At 37.2% G+C, this 13,566-nt stretch overlaps 1 protein-coding gene across 34 annotated transcripts in view; it reads left to right on the top strand.

Annotated features, from left to right (window-relative positions):
• The window catches only part of gata3 (GATA binding protein 3), a 28,946-nt gene that overhangs the window by 3,123 nt on the left and 12,257 nt on the right, over positions 1-13,566 (top strand). For 14 of the 34 annotated variants that reach the window (XM_087246032.2, XM_087246052.2, XM_087246059.2 and 11 more), the window contains 2 exons: positions 410-487; positions 10,199-10,243. The gene's annotated coding sequence lies outside the window, so the exon portion shown is untranslated. Of the gene's footprint in view, positions 1-409; positions 488-10,198; positions 10,244-10,460; positions 10,526-13,566 lie in introns of those variants that run through there. The other 20 variants (XR_015481780.2, XR_015481781.2, XR_015481777.2 and 17 more) reach the window with 2 other exon arrangements.

Below are 13,566 nucleotides of genomic sequence, written 5' to 3'. Positions count from 1 at the left end.
GGTTTGTCCCCATTTAAGAGTGTATAAATTGGCCAACTATTACACCTGTAATAAATATTAAATTTATAACAAAACAGTAATCTATAGGTTGAATGTACCAACATCTATCGCTTTTAATTAATCTAATTACCAATTAATTTTAAGCAGCTGGTGCCAGTGTGATTAATTATAGTGAATGTAAAGTCAGTTTGCCTCCGGTTGATTTAAAATCCATGAACTCTAAAGCATTTTATTTTCATATAAATCACAAAGTTTTTTTTTCACATATATTTTTATAGGTTTGAATCAGTTAGCTTATGATAGTGTAAAAAACAACTCATTGAGCCATTCATCAAGCACTTTATTTACATTAATATTGTATACATGCATGTGCAAATGCTCTTCTAAGTGATGTCAGTTTTTTTTTCAGATTAGAAGATAAATGTCACTCACAACTTCCACAGAGGTCAGAGGTCACATGGAGAGGTCAGGGAAGTTTCCTCTAAAGGTGAAAAGAGATAAAACAACACATTTCATGGCAGATTGATTAACACACACATATAAACTGATCAGTGATCATTTTCAAATAAGAGCAAACAGCAGTTAACATTAAGCAAATAACATTAAGAAATGCTTTATGACATTCAGAATAACCATGTTTAGTTTTATCTTGTTTTAAAGTATAAATCAATATATGTATAGTCTGTATTTTGTTTATTTGATTAGGGTTTCACAAAATTATTTTTATATAACTTTTGGTTTTCAGTTTATTGTGTTCTAAAAAACTCATAATCATATAGCATCTAAATGCATGAACATTCAAATCTATAAAATAACTCAACAAGCAAACTTAACAGATTTATGATGTTAAATTATATACTATAGATTCCATGACAAACATTTGACAAATTAGCGTTAGTCTTAAAAACCTGCAAAATGTTCATTTGCAAGTGAAATGTGTCTACGTAAATTGGCACTGTTCAAAATCACCCTGGAACAGGACGGAAATGTTTTGAGACTTTAAAATAACATATGCAAACACAAGAACAACAAATAAACTATATGCAAAAATGGCTTCTACTAATGTACACTCAAAGCTAACATAAATGAAAATGCCGATATTGATTGTAATGATATGTCACGTCGCCCCCTGTTGGTAACCTTTACATATACATAAAAAAAAAAAAATATATATATATATATATATATATATATATATATATATATATATATATATATATATATATATATATATATATATATATATATATATATATATATATATATATATATATATATATATATATATATATATACATATTAGTCTGAAACTTACTTTATTTTGCCAATATGTAATGCTTAGCGTTTATGCTTCACATAAAAATGCCCATTATATACACTGACACTGTTTAAAGTTATTTGGTTAGATCGAAAATGATTAAGATTTTAAATGTTATGATTTGGCTACTGGGTGTCATTTTCTCAATCATAATTTATACAAAAATGCCTTGATATCATTGGATTTTTTAAGAAAAAAGCATGAAAAAACATATTTTATATTTGTAAAATGAATGTTTAAGCAAAATTGTATTATTTAATTGATTAAAACAAGATGCTTTGGGTCTTTTAAAGGTATATGCCACATCAATTGACCCGATACTACGAGTGTAATCTCATTTGCTTTCATTAAAGCATGCAGTATGCCATCTATGCTATCAAGGCACAATGTCAAAAAGATTTTATCTGGCTGTTTGAAGAAACAAAGCGTGTGTTACAATGAAAAAGTATGTGGTATCGTCATCATCACAGCATTAAGTGGCAGTTGGGCATTATTTTTAACATATTTGTCTTAGAGTCAAGGACACTTATTTTAGTTTAAACCAATTTCTAAAATAAAGGCATTGATATAATGTATTAATTTGAAACACAGTAAATGACAATCGTGAGCTGATCTTTGTAGGCCTTGAAGTTTCTTTTTCGCTAAATAAAAGATTGGGAGCTTTTAAGGTAACCCCATTTTCCCTTTTTGAATTTAGAAAGTGCCACAGATAAGTTTTTCTTTTGTGTGTGTTTGCCTCATACTTTTTGTGGGAGTGAAATTGTGATTTATCGGAGGCACTGTAAGCTACACTCGGAGCTTATCTTTCTTTTACGCAAAGGTAGCGCATTTCTTTATCAATTGTTTTGAAACGACAAGCTTCAAAAGCAATTAAGGACGTGATATGACACCAACGCGGAAGAATTTCGAATACATTTTAATTAGATTATTTATTTATTTCAAGTTTCTTCTCAGCCTGCAGCTTCTTGTGCAATTAAAGAGGGTGCGCGCGTGATGTTTGAATAGCCTGATCAATAGCCCGAACACTGGCGCGCGCGCGCGCGAATTTAACATAATCAGCCTCGTGGGCGTCACGCGAACTTCCAGCGTGAAGGTGCAGCGCGGAGATAGGTAATTATTTCACCAAAGGCACTAATGAACGCTCTATCTGCCTTCCACAACTCGCATCGCGTTCTGCCCTTACGCCATTTATTATAAACTTTCTACTTCTGATGAGTAAAGAAGAGAAAGAATAAACAAAACCAATCTGGGTGGGTGATTCTTAGTGCAGGATTCATCATTTGTCGCCATAAACTGTTTAACTTGCAATTATTTTTCTGAATATTCCAAGAAAAAATGTGAACAGGTGGATGTTTAAAGTGTGAATGGAGACTTTGCCAGACCTGTCCTTCCAATGACTATTTCTCGCGGTTTATTCTGTCAGTTTCTTGACACATTTTAAAATCCTTTTTATTAAAAGGTTAAAACATTTTCACAATTCAAGCCAAGGAAATAAACCGTTCAGAAGCGTTGACATTTTGTGTTGGCACGTTGTCACAACGTGAACCTGCCATTTATTGCATTTTCAGCATTATTTAAACTATGAGGGGAACAAACAAAAACAATGCAATGAATAACTGAAATGAAACATCAATACAAAAGGTAGCATGATAAGGTAATTATTTTGACAGACATATTTTGTAGCAGGCCTCTGCCTAAAAAAATACATTTGGCCTGATATACAAATCAACCTATCGATAAAATCTTTCTTAATGTATAGCCAGAAATTTTTTATCGTGTTTATCTGCTTACCCAGCATCAAAAACAGTTTCGAGTATAAACGCTCAGCAGTTTAATTAATTAACTTATTTTTTAATATTGAACAAAATAGTCGAGATATAACCAACTTTACTTGTGTGACAGCTATCCTTCATATAACAAACACATACAGACATAGGCTACATACAAACAACAAACAAATAAATAAATAAATAAATAAACGCAATTATCATTTGGGCAAACCATTGGTAACCCCTGCTCCCTTGCTGGTGCACCATAGAGGTTTGTCGCATGACACCGAAGCGCAGCTTTTGAGCCTATTCAGTTTTCCCGGCATGCTTCCCAGTCATGCAATATGCATTCTTCTTCCTGAAAGGGTGGAATAGATTGTCGATATAAAATGTCAAAATAAAACGGTAGCGCACCTCGCGCTCTCTGTAGTATTTAGATTGAAAGTAAAAGCATTTTTCTCCTTGCGCATTAGAGAGGGAGGGAGTGATAGAGAGGGAGGGGGTATAGCATAAAGACACCTACACGAGGCCATGCATCTCCTTTTGATCAGAAAGGGCAGTTGCGTCATCAGATGCTGATGTTGGGGAGCGCGCGCGCACGCGCTCGGCGAGGAGAAAAGAACGGGAAAGTGTCATCATAAACGCGCGCAGTGTCGGGGAATGACTTTGTGACGACCTTTGTTGCAAATGGGCTGCAGACATGGAAATGGCTTAGCGCTATCGCCGTCTCCCAGGCAACCATCAGGGTCCCCATCTCTCGCGGAGAAATGAGTTATGAAAAGGCTGGAGTGAAGCAGGGATTAAACATGATCCTGGGGACAGGGTGTCAATCAAAAAAGCCAACTCACAAACCGCGCTCCTTTTTTCCCCACTACAAAATTGTATTTTGAAACGCAGCATATATTTACTGCCAAAGGTGCCACTGTCTATTTTATATTTATTTAAGGCCGATAATGAATTGGTGCTTTAGTGCGCCTATAAAGATGGGGAGGTTGTGCTTTTAAAATCCGTTATCGGAGAGGATTTAGCTTGGCGCAGTGCTCACAGGCAATGGGTATTTTTTCAATTACCCAGATTAATTGCGTTGCATAAATTAGAATACAAGGAAAGTAAATGGAGATCAAAGTTGCTGATGAATCTGAGACATGTTGGAAGCTCGAAGAGACGCACATTGTTGGTTTATAGCTGGCGTTATGTCGGGTTGTCAGATTTTTTGTGAATAAAAATTAATTCAATGAGAAGATTAAATTCAATGCAGAAATTAAATGAGATGCTGGACTGGTCCAAGTGCAAGGTGGATTCCATTTTTAATTTGACTCTGCGAAGTCGAGGATGCGAGGGTTAAAGTTCTAGGCCTGGTTCCTAGGCCTGCTGTGCATTTCTAAAATAAATTACGATTCTTTACTGATATCAGTTGTTCCACGAAGAACCTTTAATAAAACCAATTAATTACAAAAATATATTTTAAAATAGCAAAATATTTTTTTGAGTTATGAATTAATTTTCGCTCTAAGAAATGAATGTATTTTCATCGCTGCAAACCACCTATAGTTCTGTAGATAAAAAAACGAGAGGAGAATAATACAATAAATAAAATAATTAATTAATTAATTAATTATTTAAATAAGGATTTGCCTTACAGTCTGTCAGTATACCTCAATTGCAGCCTCGTTGCGGTCTAATTATTTCGACTAAAGGTTCGAAGATATCACATCAACAGGAACTTAATTCTATTTATTACGTTATTGTGTCGCGAATATAAGAAAAGAGCCGTTGTTTGTATAACCTAATTTCACTGGCTGGAGCTAAGCTGGACCGTTTAGAGTGGAGATGAGGGAGGGGGCGTTCTTCAAATTGGCTTGACCCGATGCTATTTGATATTTGGCTCTTTGACACTCATTTAAAGGCGCGCGGCAGCAAAGCAGAACGCGGACAAGCCCGGCCTGAAACCGGATCCGCGCGCGCGCGGGGGGATCTGGAGAACACGATAGCCGGGGGCTCGCGCTCTCCAAAGGCTCTCTGGTCATCTTAGACCGGCTCGCTCGAGCCTGCAGCGCCAGCGCGTCGCCAGGCGGCGTGTAAACGGTAAATGTTCGCTATTTGTTCCAAAGATTGCAATGAAAATCAAGTCTGCCTCCTCTTCTCTCAGGCTCTCTATTCTCCGCTTTCTCTCACACTCGAGATAACAACAAATAGCCATTGAGTAAGAGGCTTAAAGACCCCTTCTCCCCCCACACACAATACTTAAATGAATTCATCAAGCGAGTAAAGGCGACATTAAAAGGAGAGAGACGGAGGAAAAAAGAAAAATATTGGTATTTATTGAATCGTTAAGGGCAAGTTACCGGACACCTTTCGACAAAAGCCTTCTCTGAGCGGCCTCTAAACTGCTCACATTAACCTCCCTAAAACACGAAATTCTTGGTGAAACTGGTACGATTGTAGGCCATGTTTGATGGCATGTGCATAGAAGCCATATCAGAAATCCATTTCACTTGGGAGTAAGTCAGGACACTTTTAATAAACGTCTCGTTAGAGCAGGTTTAGTGCAGATAAAGCGATGCCATTGTGCGCGCGCCCCTGGAGAGCAGGCAATGATGTAACGCGCGCATTTGTGTCCAATTCCCCTGTCATCCATTTCATTAGTTAATCTACTCATCTCACTCGCTCCATCTCTGTTACCCTCTCTTCTCTCCTGCCAATCTCCGCATCTCTACCAACAAACAGTTCTACAAATAAAAGAGTTCTCTCTCAGATTGCTTATTATGATCGTTGGCTGTATGATGTGCTTTGATAAATGCTGGTTCGTCACCAAAAGTCTCTTAAAAGTCAGACCCTTTGAGAAATCCAAATATTTCGATTACATAAAAAAGCCTTTGGTATACCCTCTAAAAAAGAAATAATTTGCATATTTACGTAGGCCTGTAGCTACAGTATATATAAAAAGGAGCATGAGAAATCTCCATTTCCCCATTTCTACAAACCCATCTTTCTTTCGATGTCTTTCCTCGTCTCTGTCTAATATCCTCTCGCTCTCTTTTTGGTTCTGCCCCCTCTTTTTTCCTCTGTCGTTCTCTGACGTGCCCTGAGATGCTGGATATAGGGGAAATAAATAAAGCGATAAAATCTCTGCAGCGCAGTGGAAAATGACGGATCAAGCTACAAAACCGCAGAGCTAAATAAATAATATATACATACCTATATACAAATGTGCTGCAATATAGTGAGGAAAAAACATAAATAAAATAAACATTTAAATCTCAACAAATGGAAACAAAATAGAATAATAATTAAAAAAAAAACAGAATAAAATATAGCTATAGCGACAACTGGTTATATGTATATTCTTATTTAAATAATAGTATTTATAATAATATTTTTTTTTTCAGTTTTGCGTATTATTATTGCGTTTTGCAGTTTGATTAGCTTCCCTATATCATCAAACGCCTGATAAGATGTAGATAGGAAAAGCCACAACCACAAGATGTATCTAGTGTTGTATCTTTTATCTTATTTTGATATCAAGCTTTTGGTATCATAATGATATCCGTTATCACAGCTTTTCGTTAAAGCTCAGGTAACCTGCAATATCTACAAGACGGTTTGCTGCCAAACCCACAAGCACGCATGGAGCTCAGAGAGGTGAACTGAACTCATGCCCACTTCTCACACCACCAATCCCCGCTCGGTGATTAATGATATTTCACTAAGATTAATCATAGAAAATGAAAGATATTGGAGTTTTTTTCTTTCTTTCTGTGCATAGGCGGGGGAGGTGGGGATGATGTAGAGGAGAATTAGCCCCATCGAATCTTTTTAGATGCAAATATTGCGTTATCTCCGCGTTACTGCACTGTTTTTGGTGTTTATGATTAATTATCTCCTCTTGGTGAAAAATAAATCATGCGAAATTAGGATCTCGCTGCCTCCACCAGCCTTGCAGTTGATGGCAGGTCGTTGTCGTTAATTTCTGGTCGAAATTGACACACTAATTATAGCGCGCCATATAAACACTAGAAGGCAAGCTTACCTCTGCATTTTTATTTATTATTTTTCTTTTTTTATCTGATACCCCTTATATTTTACCAATTAAAAATCGCAAAGGCATTTCATTGCCCCTGGATAAGAAAAATAAAAAATAAAAAAACATCCTCTTTCACAACATTGGCCATCACTTTTCCCCATCAGATTCATTGTGATGTATTAGATGCAATAAATTATCCCATGTAACAAAACATGGCGCGCTGAAAGGCAGATAATCTGGAGGCGCGAGATAAGGATTCATTATTCCTCATCATTATGGCTCTGCCTTCTTTCTTAATCAGACTCTCTGATCCTGCAGGATCTGGGCACAGAGCAGATAAGCGCCAGTCGTTTATAATTCTCCCCACCTTGGCCTAATATTTTCAAATCAAATCGGGAGGAAGAGGCAGCTGGAACAAAAAACAGGCTTATGGTTATAGGGAGAGCACACGGTTGGAGAATGGTAAAACAGAGAGAGAGGGGGGGGGGATAACATTGCTTCATGCAGTGATTTTTTCATTACATTCTAAAAAAGAAGACAAAAGCTTGTGATTTTTTTAAACAGAAGTGTGAATGGTAATATTTTATATATTAAGATATATCATATGCTACTCAGATTTATCCTTTACAACTAAAACAAAATGCTCGATTAGCCATATGTCATTGACTTTAATTATAACATAAGTGTCATGATAAATCCTCTATATGACTAACGCGAATAAGATCAATGGCAACTGATAAACAAAGCGATAAACGAATGCGGCTAGGTGCAGATGAACGCTGAATTGAGAGGCTGTCCAAACAACTCAACTGAGCGACACATTGGCTCAAAGTGTTTAAACAGACCACCCCGCTTTCTGCTGCTGAAATTAATCGCTTTATAAACGTGATATCATAATCCCCTGCTCTATCTGCCGATAAGACTGAGAGAGTTATAAATACCAAAAGCATAAATAAATAAATTAGTGGAATAAACAGCGCTGTGTGTTAGTATCAAACTCAAGGTTTACACTTGGCTGTTGTCAGCTGTACTGTCACGCTGAGGTTCACGTCAACTCTACGACATTAATCACTGATTTTCACGGCGCGAGAGGTTTGTGTGACCGGCGTGTGTGTATTTCCCTCAAAAATCTTTTGCCACAAAATTTCCCTTTGCATCATACATTAAAACAGATATTATACTGTTCACGTCCCCAAAAACTAAACTCATAACCAGACCTTCGTTGACGTTTTTTCAAGTTATTATCTGTTTTTTAACACCACATATTTCACACAAGCTAATGTTTGTGATATTTCCGGAATGATGTAGACAATTGAGTATTTTCCTTTCCAGATCAATCTTATTTATGCTGTGCAGTCAGAGATAAAAGATAATAAGAAAGGAGAGAAAATTGATTCGAAAATTAATTTGCTTTCGAAAGAAAGAGAATTAACTAATTAATTCAAAAATGTTGTAAACCACCGTTGACGTTAATCTGTATTTATCGTATTTATGATGTGTTCTAATTATCTGTGCAATATTTCTTCATTTGACTTTTTTGTTTTATTACATCTAGTATGCGCATTCATCATGGACGCTTATTAAAACATTTTTACATAGATATTAGGGTGCTGTTTATTAAGCATTTTATTTAAGACAGATTATTAAATCATCTTCTGGATGTGCCTCTGCCTAATTCCATTATTACATCAAATACAAAACATTTGAGGTCTTGGAAAAACTGAATAATTTATTTTTTAAAGCCTCGTTTTGGCTCAATGTTGTCGTAAGTTTATATTGCCGTTTCAGCCAATTATCTTTAATTTACGACCTTAATTGAATTTCTTCTTCAAAGACAGATATTGGTGTGATCAGTTTACTGGCCCTGTGGGAGATGCAGTGAAATTCTCTCAAATCTTCTTTCTTTCTTTCTTTCTTTCTTTCTTTCTTTCTTTCTTTCTTTCTTTCTTTCTTTCTATCTTTCTTTCTTTCTTTCTTTCTTTCTTTATTTCTTTCTTTCTTTCCAATGCCGTTTCACCGTTCTATCTCCTTTTCTCTAACTCCCTCTGTCTCTCTTTGTTGCACATCATCCAACCTCTCTCCCCATCCCACCCTCCAGACCCCCCCCCCCCCCCCCCCCCCCCCCATGAAGAGAACAGAAAGCCGTTCCGTCAATAAATGGGCGTGTTAGCCGAAACAGCTGCTTGTCATCTGCAATCAGCACATCACAAAAAGAAAAACACTATGGTTGTATTTCGAATAGGAAGTGTCGCTGAACCGCGATTACATTGCATGTGTACTGATTTCTGACGTTCTCAAAGGCCTCGCAACGTCTCTGGCTTCAGAATCAAAGACTTACCTTCAATGAATGCGATTCCCACTGCAAACCTGCAACAAAACATCTGCAATGATTTTGCATATTTTTATTTAATATCCATTGTGAAATAGCAGTACAAAATGTATTATTTATTTCAATTTTATGTATAAATGTGTGTGTGTGCGTGTGTGTGTGTGTGTGTGTGTGTGTGTGTGTGTGCAATATCAAAATATGCAGAAATTGTCTGCAAATATCGACAAAGTAAATAATAATTCTGCACACAACAACAACTGCTAGCAATTAATTTCTTTCTATCTTTAAGTGGAAATTATCCATTTTCTAGTGTGCTAAATATTATCTAGGCAGACTACATAGACAAAAATACACTTTAAAAGTGCAATATTTTGTTCCATGTGTTTACAAATTTAAAGAAAGAAAGAAAGAAAGAAACGAATCGCAAATAGGCTAAGCTTTGATAATGACATCGGATATTACATTTTATTATTTAAAATATATTGTCAGAAATAAGTATAATAAAACAATTCAATTGGTCAAACCGTGGAAGTTATCGGTCATCTCATGCATTTTAGAGGATCAGTCTGGCATCTAACGGGCTGCGTTATTACGACTCACGGAGAAAAGCGGCGTGCCACCGAACGCAAGCGGGCGGTACCTGTTTCCTCTCCGCGGGCCCGTGCGTCCAAGTCCACCTCTTTCTCTCCGTTAAAAAGGTTCGTTACCGACGCGTGTGATTGCTCCCATTCAGTTAAGTGTGTGTTTTTACTCCACAGCCTCATCGACCCGGAAGAGCTGGCGCTTGGTGTACAGTAAGTACGGTAAGTGCGTGTGTGTGTGTGTGTGTGTGTGTGTGTGTGTGTGTGTGTGTGTGTGTGTGTGTGTGTGTGTGTGTGTGTGTGTGTGTGTGCGTGCGTGTGCGTGCGTGCGTGCGCGCGCGCGCGCGCACACAGACGAGTGTGTGTAGGCTAGAAGAAAAAAAGGAGCCTAGTTTTTTTTCTCTCCTGCTGTAAATGCCATCGGCACTTCCATCTGTGTGTCACTTCACATCTGAAGCCCATCAGAAAAAAACGCCTGACCACGCGTCAACCACAATTCTGCAGGTCAGTAAATAATCGGATTTTTATTTTTAATCTGTTATATCCTAAACTCATATCTAGCAATTAGCCTAGCTCCCAAAACTGTCGAATACATTGATTTATCTTGCATGTTTTGAAGCGTTATGCTTGCTTTCTCTTCGGATGCTTTGTCCCTCCATTACATGATTCCTATAGGTATGGTGCAAATGCACATGGTCATTTGATAAACATTCACTGTTTTATAAATATAAATATTTTTTCTCACATCGACACACATCCATGTTTTGATCTGTCTGAAGGTGGTACAGTCATTTAACAATTCCAGATACGTATGTCAACTCATTTCACTCGACTCATATATAGGCTATGCGTTTCACCAGCACCCACGTCCAGTTTCCGACAATCGGGGTGGGATTTTATGGACGTCTCTGTATTTCAAGAGTCATTTTCCCGCCTACCGTCCTCTAGATGAAGGATTTTAATGATCTATTACCACCTGAGTGTGAGCGAGTATGCTTCCCTTAACCCGTGAAATTGATCTGATTAGCCCCGCAATGGGTCATAAAGAGAAGTGGATTTGCTGAAACTGCGCTTCCAGTGTGTGTGTGTGTGTGTGTGTGTGTGTGTGCGTGTGCGTGTGCGTGTGTGTGTGTGTGTGTGTGTGTGTGTGTGTGTGTGTGTGTGTGTGTGTGTGTATAAAGTGTGATAGAGAGAAAGAGAGAGAGAGAGAGATTATGTATTTGTGTTGCTGGTTTGAAGAGCATTGGAAACACAGAGAAGAGGACGCGACATTAAGGCACATCATAGGCCGTCTTTATGGGCGCAAGCTCGTTTGGTTTGTATTTGCATGTAGAGAGCAGCGGCGTCCATTGATTGGAGCTGAATGCGCGTAAAACAGCTGTTTCTGCCTGATAGCACGAGACCGGCCACTCAATTCAGCTGCACAGTGAAATGATCTGAAACCATGTCCTCAAATCAGCACTCGACCGAAAGGAAGAGATGCACTTTTGTCTAAACGCGAATATTCCTGCTATGCGCCTCTTTGTTTACCCCGTTTGAGTTATGAAGTTGTTACATGCGACATCCCAAAAAGCAGTGGAGATCAAATAAATACATTTGGCCTAGCTAGAGCAGCCGAACACAGGATGATGATGCACGAACAGACGGATTAATAGTTTGGATACTAATATATAGTACATGGATTAATAGGGGAACGAATAACCAATGGAAACAAAAATAATTTTAGAAATTTACCGCCTGACCTGTTTGCTTTCATCAGCACCAAATGAAAACCAGCGTTTAGATGAGTTATCAAAAACAAAACCTGCACTCGAGGCTCTCGCGTTTTTCCCCTCTCACCTTTTTTGCCAGTTGTTCTTAGAAATATGTCAAACTCTCATTATGACGCAACTATCAGAATTCTGGGTTCTAAGAATTTGCAGAATAACCTACATAGGCGCCGCCATGAGTATACGAATTCAAAAAGAAAGTTCGTTCTTGAAAAGACAAGGTACTCGAATCACAATCCGCCCAACTCTACTTTCCTAGTTAAAATTTGTCACTCGTTGTTATTATTATTTATTACTTATCATGTTATGATTTATTTATTTAATTTACTATAATTAGGCTATAGTAAGCTATGTTATAGGCTATTCCTGGAATATATGGCAGCAGTTATTATAAATGAAATCATAATTAACAGTTTATTATTATTAATATTGATTTTGTTGTTTTGATAGATTAATAGCATCACAACTAATAATATTTTCCCTAAATTTCTTGAGCATGATTTGCTATGCGATCATGCGCTTTACAGCTCCTTTGTGATTTTCCACAACTGGTAACCGAGAAGTAAAACGATTTGTTGCTTAAAAATAAATGTGACGAACAAGCCCCAAATGCGTGAATATTTCAAGTGTAGCGCTCATGTTTCGCTATGGACTTGAACCCCCTCCCCTGTCTTCATCTTTCGGTAGCTGGGGTGAAGTGTGTGTCCTCTGGTTCACCCCGCTGTGTTTGGACAGCTTTACCTGGGCACACTAGGCCGACCCTTTCATCAAATCTCCTCATATCTTCAACTGGTCGCCACAGACGTCATGGAGGCTTGCGTTAAAATTTGATTCATCCCCCTACAGCCTACGTGTGTATAGCGTGCTCATATATGGAGGGTCCACATGAATAAATGACAAAATCAGTCAAGCTGAAATCAAGATAACAATCGCAGTCGCCTTGACGATCAACCAAAAATGAAAGCGGAGGAAAATGAAAACAGTTGTTTTGGTTGAGTATTTTATGAGCTGTAATTAAACTGATTGTCAAAAAGACAACAGTAGTTTAATAATTATATATATATATATATATATATATATATATATATATATATATATATATATATATATATATATATATATATATATATATATATATATGTGTGTGTGTGTGTGTGTGTGTGTGTATACACACACACACACACATTTATATTTTAGTGCACCATAGTGTTTATTATTGATGTATTTTACCGTCAAGACAAATTTCGTATTTTATCACCTACACACCCGTTCAAAAACACTCCACCAAAATTATTACAGAGGTTTTATGTGTCGATAAATGGTGCTCGATAAAAACAAAGCTTGTTATCAGCGCACATCTTCTAACCCTTGTTATAGGATAGACTAAAATAAAACGGCCGGGTCTTAAGTTCTCACCCACAGTGAAAAGTGTGATGCCTCCTGATTTTAATCTGCCTAGCCTGACATAATCATTCACAAATTATCTACCCAATCTTCAACCTGACCCAGTAGCGCTGTCTACCACCGATTTACAGTACCGTCTATGAATCAGCCTGCGCGCTTCATGGCCCGAGCTGAAGTCTGATTTTATGGCCCGCCCCTCAAATATATATATATATATATATATATATATATATATATATATATATATATATATATATATATATATATATATATACATGTGTGTGTGTGTGTGTGTGTGTGTGTGTGTGTGTGTGTGTATGTGTGTGTGTGTGTGTGTGTGTGTTTTTAAATTAATTTCTATAAGGTGCACAA

The sequence above is a fragment of the Danio rerio genome, chromosome 4 (genome assembly GCF_052040795.2).
Source record: "Danio rerio strain M-AB ecotype USA chromosome 4, GRCz13ab, whole genome shotgun sequence".
Classification (NCBI taxonomy): Eukaryota; Metazoa; Chordata; class Actinopteri; order Cypriniformes; family Danionidae; genus Danio; species Danio rerio.
The sequence above is the reverse complement of the archived record's forward strand: the minus strand, read 5'-3'. Positions and strand labels throughout refer to the sequence as shown.